General features: G+C 39.3%; 1 protein-coding gene across 2 annotated transcripts in view; it reads right to left on the minus strand.

The window, feature by feature from the left end:
- LOC308061563 (uncharacterized protein) overlaps nt 1–15711 on the minus strand; it is a 161123-nt gene that overhangs the window by 130362 nt on the left and 15050 nt on the right. For both annotated transcript variants that reach the window (XM_080381729.1, XM_080381730.1), the window contains exon 1: nt 1–15711. This exon is cut by the window's left edge; it is cut by the window's right edge and continues 15050 nt beyond it. The gene's annotated coding sequence lies outside the window, so the exon portion shown is untranslated.

The following is a 15711-nucleotide window of genomic DNA, read 5'->3' on the forward strand; positions in this document are numbered from 1 at the left end:
ACATCATCTGAAAAAAAAAAAACCCAAACCAACCACCAGACCTGATATTTGATATAGTAACGATTCTATCAATAATCTGTATTCACTCTATAGCAGCTGCTGTGAATCATTATGTCTCTCACTCACAAACCCAAATTGGCAAATAAGGCTGTTCAGGAACACAGGTCCTCTCCAGCAGGGATGTGTGAGTAGCGTGGCATTTGTAACAGCACTTAGATGATTTGGGAGCACAAGTCCTCCTCAAAGTTACAGCACAGACAAAAGAATTTAATCCACCATCACAGATGCAGGATTCCTTTTCTAATTGGATTAGTGATGAGAGCAGCTGGAATTAGAGACATCAGAAAGAGTTATTTCGTTCTGCTAGTTGAGAGGAAAGAACATTTTCCAGTTCTTCAGCAGAAATGTACTCACTTAAGTCATTAGGATGAAATAGGTCTACCTTTAGGAAACTAGACTGACTACAGGGATGTGCATCTGGCCTGTTTCATAGAGGTGGCTATTTTCCTGCAATTACCTGTCAAGGGGAAAGAAAGGAAGGCTTTGATGCCCTAGACAGAACCACAAATATTATGGACTGGTTTACTGATTCATATTATACATGGGAAAAGAATCTTTTTTTCTTTATTAAACAACTATTTTCCTCTTGCACAATTGTTGCAATTTTTATGTTGATTTGTGTTACTACAGGGTAACTGTTGTTAAATTTAACAGGTTTGCCCAAAGGATATTCCTCGGGAGGCTATACAAAAAACTTTAAAAGGCACAAAGGGCATTTGTACATGGGGAAAAACTGGAAACACATTGCTGCTAGAATACAAAGGCTCTACTTGCCCATCAGTGACAAGCAGAGGTTTTGCAGCAATATGGTTCATCTGGTAGGATAGAGGTTTAATTGGGTGCCACCTCCACACTATCAAAAGTTACAAGTCAAAGCTACAAAAATCATTCCTTTAAAAAGAGAAATTTCCTCCTGCGTTTCAAAGCAAGCACTGTTTCCACAGAGTTAGGGGTTTTGTAAGTACTTGAAAGATTTTTTTGTTAAATTCTACCCAGTGTTGTGACAGTCTCCACCATGTGTTAGAAACTGGCAATACTGGTGACCTGCATCAGCATACAAGGCTCTCCAGCCTGTCTGAGACAGTCCCAAGTATGTTTCAAGTGCCATGAGGAATCGTACAGAAGGTGGTGGGGATACTTTCATCTAAAAATGGGAGGCATCTTACTTAAGAAAAAAGATTAATCTACAAATCAGTTTCTCTGGTTTGAGGTGAATATTACAAAACAATGCAGTTGCTCATCTCCTTTTCCACCACATCCCTGGCCTTACTGGGACACCTTTGTAGCCATGAGAGATCCTGATCCCAGAGGCTGCTCATCAGTGGCATGAAGTCCACTTGGAGGTCAGTAATTAACAGTGTGCCCCAGGGGTCGATACTGGACCCAGTCCTGCTTAACATCTTCATTAGTGATGTGGATGATGGGGCACAGTGTACCCTCAGCAAGTTTGCTGATGACACCAAACTGGTAGGAGTGGCTCCTACACCAGAGGGTAGTGCTGCCACCCAGAGGGACCTCAACAGGCTGTAGGAATGAGCTGACAGGAACCTCATGAAGTTCACCACGGGGAATTGCCAAGTCCTGCACCTGGGGAGGAACAACCCCGTGTACCAGTATATGCTGGATGTCAATCAGCTGGAAAGCAGCTTGGCAGAAAAGGAGATGGGGGTCCTGGTGGACACAAAGTTGACCACGAACCAGCAATGTGCCCTTGTGGCAACAAAGGCTGATGGTGTCCTGGGCTGCATACAGAGGAACATTGCCAGCAGGTCGAAGGGGGTGATCGTTGCTTCCCCTCTGCTGGGCACTGGCGAGGCCACACCTGGAATGCTGTGTCCAGTTCTGGGCTCCCCAGTAAAAGAGAGATATATGGATGTACTGGAGAGAGTCTGGTGAAGGGCCACAAAGATGATTAAGGGACTGGAGCGTCTCTCCTATGAAGAAAGGCTGAGAGAGCTGGGACTGTTTCATCTAGAGAAGACAAGGCTCAAGGAGGATCTTATCCATGTATTTAAATACCTGAAAGGAGGACGTAAAGAAGACAGAGCCAGGCTCTCCTCAGTGGTGCCCAGTGACAGGACCAGAGGCAACGGGCACAAACTAGAACACAGGAGGTTCCCTCTGAACATCAGGAAGCACTTCACTGTGAGGGTGACTGAGCGCTGCCACAGGCTGCCGAGGAAGTTGTGGAATCTCCCTCCCTGGAGACAGTCAAAAGACACATGGACTGGTCCAAGGCATCTTGCTTTAGATGGTCCTGCTAGAGCAGGGGAGTTGGACCAGATGACCTCCAGAGGTCCCTGCCAACCTCAACCCTTCTATGATTCTGTATTTATCACTTGCCAGGAAAGGTTGGTACTATCTTTGCCTCCATAGGTACTTTCCAATCACACCAGAAGACTCTTTTCTTTGTTATGACAGTACAAGACTTCCAACTCCTAAATTATTTCAGTTTCCCTGTTTACTGTCAGTACAGAAGAACACATTTGAATCATTGGCTTTATCACCAAATTGGCAATGTGCTTTCAGGACCTTACATATTTAAACACATGTTGCTTCTAATACTAATGTGCAAGAATTTGCTGAAAAATAAATGCTGCCGGAGCTTCATTATGTAACTATATTTCATTTTACATTGTATTTCTCTAGGGAGACACCCCACATCCCAATGAACATCTCAATAAGAGATGTGACTGGTTTGGCTAAATACCAGTCACCAGACAAATGCAAATTCCTAGACGATACTTTCACCATAACAAGCCTTTGGTTGTTTAACAGTGGATTAACACTGACAGTCACAGGCTGCTGATAACTGCCCAGGAAATCTTTTGACACACAGGATACATACATAGGTGCTGAGTGCTGAAAAACTTCATGTGTGACATCTAATACCTGGAAGTTACCAAAGGAGCATGTTTCTGCCACAACGCACATACTGTGTTGAGGATAGGAAGATGCCTGAGATAACTCACTGCACAAGACCAAACTTCAAGTCAGACTTCCAAAAGGTGCTTGCAAAAGCTTACTGCATGTTTTGCTTCATGGTTAGAAGGGTCAGAGAAGAAAGGTGGGGAAACTGGCTTATAAAGGGTGATGCACAGGGGAAAGCACTGGGAATGACCAAAGGGGGGGTGGGGGGGAGTGGGGTGCTGGAAAAGCTATGTGACCCCTGCTCTGGGCAGGAAGGTGTGGTAGCCTCCATTCAGAAGACAGATACAGGGTGCTGGGAAGAGGTAAGAGAACACAGCTCCAGGTCCTGACAGAGGTGTCAGTAGAACAGCCAAAAGCTGCTAGAAGTAACCAGTGGCAACCTTAAAAATGGAAACTGGTACATTCACAAGATGCAAGCACATGATTCTTCAAGATGATTCCATATTATTGAGAAATGTAAGAGTTTCTGAAATAAATATTTCTGTGCTGCAATAGCTACATCAAGTAATTAAGACTAGATACTCATTTCAATACAAGATGCCATTTCTCCCAGACATCTTGACAGTGAGAAGAAATCACCTGATTGTGAAATGGCTAGTGCAAGACCCAGTGCTTTCTTACCAGCACTAGAAAGTTCATGTGCTTGACTAAGAAAAAAACTGATTCAGGGAAACAGTGATATAAAAGAATCAAAGCAGCAGTTAGATAAAAGATCAGTGAAGATTAGGTGCAGGTATTTCCCTAACATTCCTTTCTTTTAAGAACAAAACAAGCCAAATTCTTTAGCAGAAGACATGTAAGGCTTTACTTTAATAGGCCATGGTGATGAAATTAACAAAATGTATTAGCATAGCCAATTTATGTCTACAATATTCACTACACCTGCACAGACCAGCAGGTGAATACTCTAATATTTCCATATTTGCTTGAATTATACTAAGACCCTTAACATTGTCAGAGTGGTGTAAGTTATCATCTACCCAAAAGAAAGCTAAACCCACTACTATGTAATCTTCTTATGCAAAGGAGACAGGCTTGCAGATATTGTCTATGCAATTAAGAAAAGCAATACACATTTTGGTCAATAAAGAGATTATTTAGATCATACTAACTAAAAGTGCAACAATTGTTTTATCATAAATGAAAAGTAGAAGTAAAATACAGAACACATGGAAATATTTATTCTACATTGCAGTTCTATCCTGAAACTTCAGCACTTTGGTGCAATATTTACTATATCTTTTATGTCTAATGCAACATAAAGTCATCATATTTAGAAGCGGTCCCTAGCTTCAAGACCTGATTCTCTGCTCTGTGAAATTAGAAGTACTGCAGCTGAAAGAAAAATCAGTCACATAAAACCTGAATCCAAATTTTCTTGAAACCTTGGAGCTATGCTCTTGGCTCCCCTAAAGTGAATATAAAAATGCATGATCAGATTTCTGAAAGCACATCAGGAACATTATTTAGACTACATGGCAAACAAATTACACTGGAGATAAGACAGACCAACAAGATCCTGGCAATTTTATTGCTGCAGAGCTCAGTCTTGGAAAAAAAAAAGAGAATTCTACTGACAGATCCATTAAAAAAAACCCCACACACAGTGTTTTGGGGGGTGGGGGTGGATGTAGAAAAGGAGGGGAGTAATGCTGACGGAAGAAAAAAACAAGTGCAATATCTCATAAAAAAAGACTTTGTTATTATTACAGCCACCAGTAATAGGCTATTATGCATGGACATTTAGGATACAAGCAAGCACAGCATTAAAGGGAGCTCATATGGCAAGATGATTGTGATATTACCCTAAAAGAACTTGACAACAAAACCTGTGACCATAACAAAAGGATTCAATGAACTGCTTCATCACAGGAAATCATAGAGCAATGTGCATCTGGACAAAATACTCCATGTTATAATTCACAAAACCAGCAGCTAAGAATAAATGGAACAAATTGGAAAAAAAAAATGCAGTCCAGTTTTTGTATTCACTTCAGTCAGTTGATGTTCCTTCGATACCATTTCACTGGGAATATAATATTGGGAAGCCATTATTCCAATGCCCACCTTACAACACTATGCATGATGGCAGGTTTTCTGCCACACTGCTGTTCATGAGCCCTTTTCTTCCTGAAGCTGGTATTAAGTGGCTAGTACCCTACACATTAGTTAGTATATTAGCAAACAGTGAGGTGCAATAGGAGCAGATCTAAAGGGACAAATGGTGACTGTTGAGATGTGATAGTCCGCAGTGTACGCATCTGGAAGCTACTACTGAAGTTTACCTGTAACCTGGTTCCAAGGATCAATGCTCATTGGTGGCTGGAAGGCACTAGGAACATTCCTAGAGTGCATCCTTGGGCTTACTTACTTACTATTTACTTCTGGAGTATCCGCACATAACAGAATTCCTGACCTCCCTATAAAGATACTATTTTTCCTAACGATTAGGGTATCTTTATAAAATGCAGTTTGCTGCCATGAATCCTCAACCTATTTCTGAATTAACTAGCTCAGGCACCAGATATTCCAGCCTTTGTTGGATATACAACAAGTAAATATGTAAGTGTCTGTCATTCTCTGATTAATTCTTGCACAGACTCCAAGGCAAATCTCTGTCTTAGAGTGCTAGGAGGATGACAGCTTCTTCTCTCATGAACCACCAAAGCTGCTTACCTTCTTGAATGGCAGAAAGAGCAGGGGAGTGAAAAGGTAAGATTAAGCAAAGTTTGAGACTCAGAAGACTTAGGCTCCAATGCAAAGCTGTCTCCATTTCTGTTTGACTTTATTGTAATTGTGGGGAATTATTTTCCTGCATTATTTTGTAATAAAGTAGTTTGTGGGAGCTATTTTTTACATTGGATAAGTACATTTCACTGTTAATTTCGAAACCTAAGGGAAGTGTGACTCAGAAACGGATCCATTTGATGTTTTTGAGTGGTTTCATGTGCCACAACAAGAACGTTCAGGTATGAGTACAGTCTTCAGTAATTTGGCTATGATGGTTTATTTACCTTCAGAAAGAGCTGGCACTGTTCAACTTAGTTCTGTTCAGTTCCATTCCATTCAAAATTTAATAGATAGATTTTTAAGATAAATAATCCTATGACTGTGAGATCGGTCAGCTAGCAAGATCTGTACTGTTCAACACCTAAAAAGCATAAGAACTGTAGGCATTCTGAGAACTTGTGATGCCAGCACGTAACAGTGATTAATAAAGTTGAAAGAAAAATCTGTGCTGCCCTACTACCACGTAACATACACCTCTGCAAAACAGCTCCCTATCCACCCACAAATAACCTGCAACCTTTACGTATGATCTCAGGTTTGACCCAGCAAGCAAAGACAGGATTTGTGGTTTGTCTCCATTAATCCCACCCAATGTGGAAATGTTTTGTAGTTCTGCTCCTCTGTTGATCAGGCCAGAAAATGATCAGACCAAATGGAGGGTGCAAACTGGCACTGAGAAGTAATGAAGCAGTTCTTGCACAGTGTGATATACCTTTGTCCCCTGAGTTTTTCCAAACTTTTTTCTTTACAGAAACAAACATAAACAAATATTTCATAATAACACCTCAATAATGTCCACTTTAATGCCATTATCCTCTCTGGAATGAGGAGTGATATTGTTGTTGATAAATGCTACTTCATTTAGAAAAATATATACTTAATATTCTTCAAGATGCCATACAACCATATGATGTTTGATCACAGTAACATGGTGGTATTTTGTGATGCTACAAAGATTATTAGTTATGCATTTATGAGGCCTCTCTATTCTTATCAGCAAGCAGATACCCGATACCTGACTTAAAGTTCATTTTCTAATTGGCGAACATGTGTCTCCACTATGCCTCACATTGGCCTAATTATCCTTAATTAATTCTTGTCTTCATTATGTTGTTGAAGAGAGTGGATATTTGCAGAAACTTTACTTTGTCCTCATTTTAAGGAGAGAGAACAAAAACATCAGGAGGAATTTAAAATAAGTTTTCCAGCATAGGTAAGTTATTTCTGGTTATTCTCACAGTTCGGCTAACTGCATTTTAACATCCAACACTTGGTGTTTGACTAAGTAATAAAAATCTTTTTCAGTCTCCAGGCAAAACTCCACTTCAGTCATTGATACCGAACAAGTACTTCAGAACTGGGTCATTAATGCAATTCCACAATTGTGGGGAAAACATACATATCTTCTGCTACAGCACAAAGCCAAACTTAGAAAAAGCTGCCCTGGCAGCCACTGTGGTAAAAGCTTGTATGTGACACTTTGCTTTTGCTTCACTTTTTTGGTGACTCAGATGGACTGCCTGAGACAGACAGACAAATAATGTCTGGTTATGATTATATGCCATTTTCTAGAACCCAAAGCAAAAACCAGCTTAGCAATTTAAATATATAATTGTTAGATTGTTGATATTTGTGTTTGCCAATTACAATGGGCAGAATAAAGAATAATTCTATCTATAAAATATTAATGGCGCTTAAGTTCTTCAGGCAAGAACACAGTAATAACTGGCATTTTCTTTTTTGTAGATTCTTATATTACTAATGCCCTCCAGTTATTTTTCTCGAAGCTGGTAGCCCCCACCCCATTACTAACTCACAGCCAGCATTCAAATTGTCATTTGCATAAACTTTGCCTGCCTCTGGCAAGAAGACAGGAGAAATGCCTTTTCTGAAATCATCAAACAAGTACTTTTCCAAAAATAAATTGACGATTGCAGCCATTTTTTAGTTTCTGAAATAAATGAAGCTTTCAGCCAATGTGTCAAATTAGTACATGCGGGGAAAACCTCAAAGGGAGCAAGCTGTATTATAAATACAGTACTTGTTAAAGTGTTGTTAAAGGGCATTTGAGTTGGCATGCTAAACTGATTAAAATGCAATGGCATCCGGATTTAGGACTAATTCTTGTAAAGGTATTCTCTAAGGACTGATGTAGGAAGCTACCCACCACAAACTTGCTGATCGTGACATTACATTTTATTCTATCTCCATTTTTTCCTTAATGTTAAATATGCATTCCTGCCAGACTGATCTCTCATTCTAAAAATCAGGGGTTTCAGTGAGGGAAAAGGAAAATAGAACTACATTAAAACATCGATTTAGTATACATATACTGATAAAACATTGATTCAGTATACATATACTGATAATCAATGTTGAAACAGAAATATAAAGTTGTGTTTTTCACCACACCTTCCCTCCCATACTACCTCTGATAATAATTTGTACAGTATTTTAAACCTCTAAAAAGCCAATGACATTTTTCTCCCTTATTCTTCTTGTTTGCCTTTTACTTCATAACAATAATAAGCACCTTTCACATAATAATAATAGTAATAACAGTAATAATACAGTAGAAGTTCTTACATATTCTGGACTAAAATCAAACATTACAGGGCCTTTAGATTACAGACCATTTTCATAGGCCAGAGTCTAAACAGAAAAACATACAATACTCTGGATTTACACTGACATAATTGAGATGGGAATCAGATGCTGTTCTATAACTAAAAGCCCAATTATGTCAATCAAATATATCTTCAGGAAGCTAGAAAGCTACATAAAACTTGATCATCCTGCTAATATTAATATGTAATTAGTTAATAAGCCCCTACAGAGGGGAAGTCATTTTAAAAATTGTAGTGCTAGCTGTATTGCATTTTAAAGACTAATGTCACTTACAAAAAAGAACACCTAACTGGGGTTTTTTGAACTGACATTGCACTACCATTACACTTTGTAGCAAGCTTAGTAATTCATTTAGGAGCTTTAAAAAGACAAGTTCAGACAGAGAAATCACAAGTCCATTATGTATATGAAATAATTTGTCATCATGGATATTTTATGAGAATTTCATGAAGCTGTAACAGATGGTGAAACTTTTACTTGGGCTAAAAAGAATTTATGTTTCAAAAAGTAGCTCTATTGGATTTCATTAAGTACATTTTCCACAGATGAAAAGATAACAAAACATCTTAGTCTCTTGACGTTTGAAAGCCCTTTGACATGTAATATTTTGTCAGAAAATTTTGACACAGATTCAAAGCCAGTTGAACAGAATCAGATTATGCAGAAAATGATGCATGGAATCTTCATCTATGACAAAATCTGGATGATTTTGTAAAATGTCATTAAAAAAAAAGATGGAGTAAACCAATGGAAATCAGGATTTGTACCCTACTATAAGAGGAAAGTATTTTTCTTGCAAAAAGGAGACTAATCAGTTCTCAGTAAACATTTTCAGTCTTTGGATGTAGTACTCTACCCCTAGTAATATGGATATTAAAAAACATGATTTAGCTCAATTTATTAGCTGCTATTCAGCAGCATTTTCCTTAAAGATGGCTGTGTGCATTCACAAGCTTCCACCAATAGAAATTCTCTTGTCTAAAAAATCCTCTTAGGAGATTTGAACCATTTTTTTCCTGTGGTGCTCTGTTTGTTTCAAAAACCTTTCCCATACTTTCCCCAGCTCTAATAGTTGATAGAATAGTTGGTGAAATAGAGATTAAATGAGAGACATAGAAGGGCCAAAATAGTCCAACATTGCTTCCCAGACTGGTTCTACCATAGGCAGACTTCCTCATATCTATTTGCCTCTAAACAATGTGCTATGATTTCCCTCATCCTTGTATGTCCAACATCTTGCAGTTTTGAAGACACAGAGAACCTTTTGTGTTAAAGGCTTCAATATCATGTTTAACAACAGCCTCTTAGTGATGAACCCTGGACAAATGAATGCACCCACCAGGAAGAAATGAATTAAAACCAGGTCACAATAATTGAAGAAAAGACTAGATTATAAACTGAGGGCAGGGAGGCATAGGTAGTTAAAATAAAAGGAAGGAATCCCTAATACCTGGCAATAGCAAAGCCATCTCCTTTGATGTATCCAGGGCTAGCTATAATACTGCTTTGTGTCACAAATAGCCCACTGGTGTGAAGCCACTCAAAGGTCATTTCTTTGGCATGCAACCCACAGAAAAGCAAAAACCTGACCTAACTCAAAATATACAAAGCAATTCTGAAACTTGTGAACTTTGCAATGGGGAGGATAATTTTGTATCTGTGACTATTCACTTCTAGATATTTAACTGTACGTTCTTACTGCTTCCCCCAGGAGAAACTGCAGTATAGAAAAACTAATTTACTTAGGACTTGAGTACGCACAACGTAGTGTTATGGCAGAGAGAGATAACCAGTTTGGAGGTGAAAGTAGCCACAGTACAGCCTTCTAAACGCCCAGCTCCACTTAGGCCAAAGCACACCACGAATATTCCTGTTGCTGTTCTCTGCCTGTACTCTGAGGGAACACAGTGGCTGCTCAGAGCCAGGCCAGGTACCTCTGCCTCATGCTGTGCTGTGCGGGGTAGGCATTTCACTATTTCAGTGTTTTGTTTAAAGCTCTTCTTCCTGATGGTTACTGTCACAGCCTCTTTGTAACAGAATTCAGCAGGACATCATATTTCTACTCCTTTGGCTTTGCAGGGCTCAAAGATCCAAGGAATTACTTTCAGCTCAGCTCAGTTCTCTCAATGCTGTGTAAACCTAGACAGCTTGGAATTCTGCATTGCAGCTCACACAGCCAGGGAAATACCATAAGCAGTGAAGTACTTCCATGAACCTGACTCCCTGTTCTTTTTTCAAAACAAATCTGTAAGAGATGATAAAATCTTGCAATAGAAAGACATGAATCCCACCCTGGAAGGTTAAAATATACCCAGCTGTAATTTTAAAACTTTTAAAATCACACTCATTTCAGATTTTTTTTCTTTCTGCTATTGATATTAAAAGTAGTGCCCTGTTTACAATAGGCTTTTAAAACTTCTTTGCTTTACAGCTGCTCTGTGGTAGAGGAAAACATAGTAGCCTAGATTAAACAAATATGTGGTATCCATGTCTCCATAAACAACTGAAGTACCTCAGGTTAATGAGAAAATTGACTTAAAATAAGTTAGAATAAACTCCATATTAAAAGACTAGTAAAGAAAAAAGAAAAGAAAAGAAAAAAAAACAAAAAAGCAACATTCCGTTGCCTACTCTTGCAAAACCAGGCCCTCCAAATTTTCTATAACAGAATATTCACATGGGTAAAGTTACTTACCCTCTCACTCTTGAAAGCATCTAGAGCTTCTAGGATATTTATTTTATGAAATTTGGAGTGCTGAGGGTAAGCTTGTGTTTTGTTTTCCCTTGGGTAGTCACTTTGCTCTCTTTCTGTGACTCCAACAAAGCAGGGAGAGAAAAATACATGATATGGAACATACAAGTCTAATAGTCACTATTCACAGTGAGATCTGAAGAAAATTGTAGTGGCCAAACCTGCACATGTTCTTACAATGCCTAAATTTCAAGTTGGCAAACTCCCTGTGAAGGTTAATCTCTAAATGTATTGGCCAAGATTTTGAAACTCTGCTATACCTGCTTTTAAATCATACTTGTTCAAGTGTTCAGGAAGGATGTCTCATACAAAGAAAAAGTAATCATCTATTTAGATGTTCTTCCAATCCCTACATGTTCTTTTTCAGACCTTCTCCTACTTTAACAGTGTTTATTTTGTCTGTGCCTAGTTTTTACTCTACATCTGTGGATTTTCAAGTGTGTAATCAGAGATGCAATCATACTGCAGCCTTTGCCTCCACATGGGACTAATAGAAAAGCACTGTAATAACCTTGTTAACTCTTTATGCCTCTGTTAATCTTACCTGAAAGAGGAAGAACATTTTTTATTATTTTCCTTCTTATTCCTCTAATTTTTTATGGCACTGAGCCTTTCCTTTTGTTTTGTTTTATGAATGTATTTATACTTCTGGATCATGGTCATGTTCTCTTTTCAGACCTTATCCTCTCTCAAACTTAGCTGTACAAGCTCCTGCTCAGTTGCAAACAAGAAACATCCCCGGGAGATGTTGCAGTAGGGAATTCCAAAAGTCATGTTCTTCACCAGAGTTTCTGCTCTGGATATTGTTATTCGTGTATACTGCTGACTGGTTCAAACAAAATTCTTTCTTTAATATCCTTAATTCACACACTTCATCTTTTTCCCCCCAGCTCCTAATCCTCCTCTCTCTCTTCACTCATCTTCCTTCTTACAATCCTCCTAGGATAATATAACCTGGAAGATTAATTGAAAAATCTCCTCTGTATTGTAAAAATGTCATGTCATCTGCAGCCACACCTTGGCTTGCAATAAACTGTACTACTTCCTTCTCATACTTACTTTTTTTTTTTTTTTCTGTTTAAAGCGTGAGATCACCAGCTAAAAAGTCTACTATACCATCTTTGTACAACGTCTGGCTCAGTGGCCCTGCTCTGAACCATCCCACAAGTCCCACACTAACTGATCGTTCAGTATCTACCTGCTAAGTCCATGGGAATCAACAGACCTATTGACAACACACTAAGAAGAGGAAAGCACTTTACCTTGTGCCTTTAGAATGGAGAGAGGCAATGTACCAGGTATTACTTTCTTTTCCACCAGTTCCTAAGTTTACTGGCTTTGAGGCTGCTTTCTTGAAGCTACCTGAGCAGTCACCTTTAACTTCAGCAGGTAGTGACAGATAAAACATGGAAGTGCATTATATTCCTGTTCTCTTTGATCTGTTACCCTAAGACATAACCTCATCTAGTGGGGTTTGATATCACTAACCTCTCCCTGACCTGGGGCTCACATTCTTTCAAAATTCTCATTTAGAAGTCCACTGATTGTGGAGTTTCACATGCTGTGTACTTGGCATCTTCCACTAAGCAAGTACAGCCATCTGTTTGAGTTCGTCATCATACTAGTCAGCCCTTCAAAACACCATAGACAACTTTTTTAACATTAAAATGCAAAGACCTCCACATAGCAGTGAGGAGGAAGAGAGAATAAATTACGCAATGTTTTTTCAGAATAGGAAAGTCAGCAACCCCCAAATAAGCTATAGATACTACATCTTCATTTGAATGTTGGGATGTTGCTAAGGAGATGGGCAGGAAGAGAATTTGAAAGAGGTATGTGCCTTAAGAAGCAGGGTGAGAGAAGCAGGTTGCCAGCTTCCCATCAGCTAGACTTTGGTTCAGAACTGAGGACAACATCCAAAATACAAGATGTTGCTGTTTATCCCAATCCTCAACTCAATGCATCTGGGATACATTCTGGGAATCCTAAGTAAGACAGACTGAAGATCTGTAACACAATCTCAGTTTTACACATAGAGAAATTAAGACAGAGAGAACTGAAAAATTTACTTTACGTCACCCACCAGATCAGAAGATGTAGCAAAGCCTTGCTTATCCAAGTAAACGACCATGTTGAAACAAATCTAAACAGTTGCATTATTAAATACTTGCAGGATTGAGTAGACAGATTGCAGCCATAGAATCGGAGCTGTTCCACCAACAGAGAGTATCTGTTACTAGATTGTGATACTTCTGCTGCAGACAGAAATTAATACCAAAAAGAAAGCAAACAGCAGCTACAATAAAAGCTTTTGAGCATTTCAAACTAATAACTTCCAATGAACACAATTCCTTCAAAATAAAGATGTTTAGAAATAGCAGTCTAGCAGCCCTAAGCATGCTAGCGCCATCACCAGAGAGCTTCATCCTCTGGGGAATTAGTACTCATCCATCTATGCTCCCTGCATTATAATCAGCCAATCTTGTTATGCCTTCCTGCTTCATAATTATAGATCTTATTAACAGAGATGAATTTGATAAAAAACAGGCATTACAAATTGCACAGTTTTAAAAAGAAGAGGGAATAATTTAGGTTTGGATGCCATTGAGAATGTTTCTTCATTTACCCCAATCACCAACACCACTGTTATTGTTAATATCATTAGATGATTTAATGAGCATGTCATTAGTGCAGACGATTTTTGAGCATTTCCAATGTAGAAAAACTCCAGCTAACTAGAAATAATCAGTCAGATTTTAATCTTTTCTAGACAATGCTGACTTCAGTAGAGCTGTAAAAGTTCATATTGGTTGAGTGTCAGGCACAATCTAATATCCGACAACTCTTGGATAAATTGGAGCCTTTTCCATAAAAGTTTTCCTTTCTGAAAATTGCTGGTAATAGCAGACTGCAGATTTCTGTATTCATTATCTAGTAGTTCATGTACTTCAGACAATTTTCATTTATATTGAAAGCTAAATCTAGGGTATTTCATTTTTTCAGTTTAACTACAATAGCCCAAGTGTCTTATAACCTCTCAAAACTATTTCCCTGTAGTGTTTGTAGTTTGTACCTTGCTGGCAGTTCTGATTTTGGCCTTTTTTTAAAAAATGACTTAAAGGAAACGGGGAGAATATTCACAATCTCTAAACTCTTCATTGAAAGTGTAGTTTAGTTAGAAAGTTTAGATTTAATTAATCACCACCCACCTAGCCTCAAATTCCTTTTCAACTGTTCTGTTTGTGTTAAGCAGGGCAAGCAGGATGTTAATTATGACATGGGGATGCCCAGGTGGCCAGAGCATGTGGCCTGTTAGGTGCCACTCCTGCAATGGCAAACTGAACAGCCCATCTGTGCTCAGAAAGTCCACAGCATTTCCCTGCGATCTGTACCGAGCTGGGAAGTTTAGAAGCGCAATAAGCTCCCAGTGCATGTACAAGACTAGGACGTGATTAGTGTCCAATAGCCGGGTGGGCTGGGGGAACAGAGAACAGTTCATCAGGCCTGTGAGAAGCAGGCCTTGCTTCGCTGGGTTTTGCTATCGTATTTCTCCTTGAAGACAGTGAGAGCTATGACTGTGTCTGTGACAGTACAGTCTCCCTGACCTCCTCAAAGAATTCCACAGCTGAGTCTGTGGGATGGAAACAGATTACTGACATAGTGACAGCCTGCTAAGGAAATGAACTGGTAGAGCTGGGAACTGACCTCAGCTTGTTGGGTCCCACTTTTGAAAAGGAGCATCATACCAAGTCTTTATCCACAGAGAAAGGGAGAACAGGAACTGGGGAGTCTCTTAATGCCAGTTCCGAGTGACTGCCTTTATCGTTCAAGAGTCTTAGCCATACCATGTATAATACTGAGATTACTCTGATACACAGTTCCCATTCTTACATATTATTTACTGGTTATTGGTATTTTGGTACTAAAGGAAGGCAAAGAATAAGGTTATTTACTGGTTACTGGTATTTCGGTACTAAAGGAAGGCAAAGAATAAGAAGCTGTATTTGGTGTAAATGCAAGGTTGCTGTATAAGGGGAGTTGCAGAGGTGGTCTCTGTGGGAAGAGGTCAGGGGCTGCTCTGTGCTAAATGCCACCCTTCCTAGCTGGCTCAGCACAGATTCACAACAGGTCAAAGTTGCACCTATCAGCAAAGTTGTTCGTGGTGCTTCTGTGAAAAGATATTTAAGAAAACACAAAAAATGCTGGATAGGCACAGGAAGAAGGGACACAAAGAGTGAGAAACAGCAGAGGAAACAGCAAGGTCAGAAAAGGAGGAGGAAGAGGTGTTCCATGGTGCTTGAGCAGCCTGGGGAAAAGCCCATGTCGGAAAAGATTTTACTGACGGGAACTCCAGCTTGTGGAGAACTCATGCCAGGTCATAGAAAAAGCAGGAGAAGGAAGGAATTTAAGGGTGTTCCTTTAAGAAGGTGACACAGCTGACAGCCCAGCTGAAGTGCCTCTACACCAATGCATGCAGCATGGGCAACAAACAGGAGGAGCTGGAAGCCATCATGGTGCTAGAAAGCTATGGCCTAGCTGCCATCACTGAC

Source organism: Falco punctatus (genome assembly GCF_963210335.1).
Source record: "Falco punctatus genome assembly, chromosome: 3".
Taxonomy (NCBI): Eukaryota; Metazoa; Chordata; class Aves; order Falconiformes; family Falconidae; genus Falco; species Falco punctatus.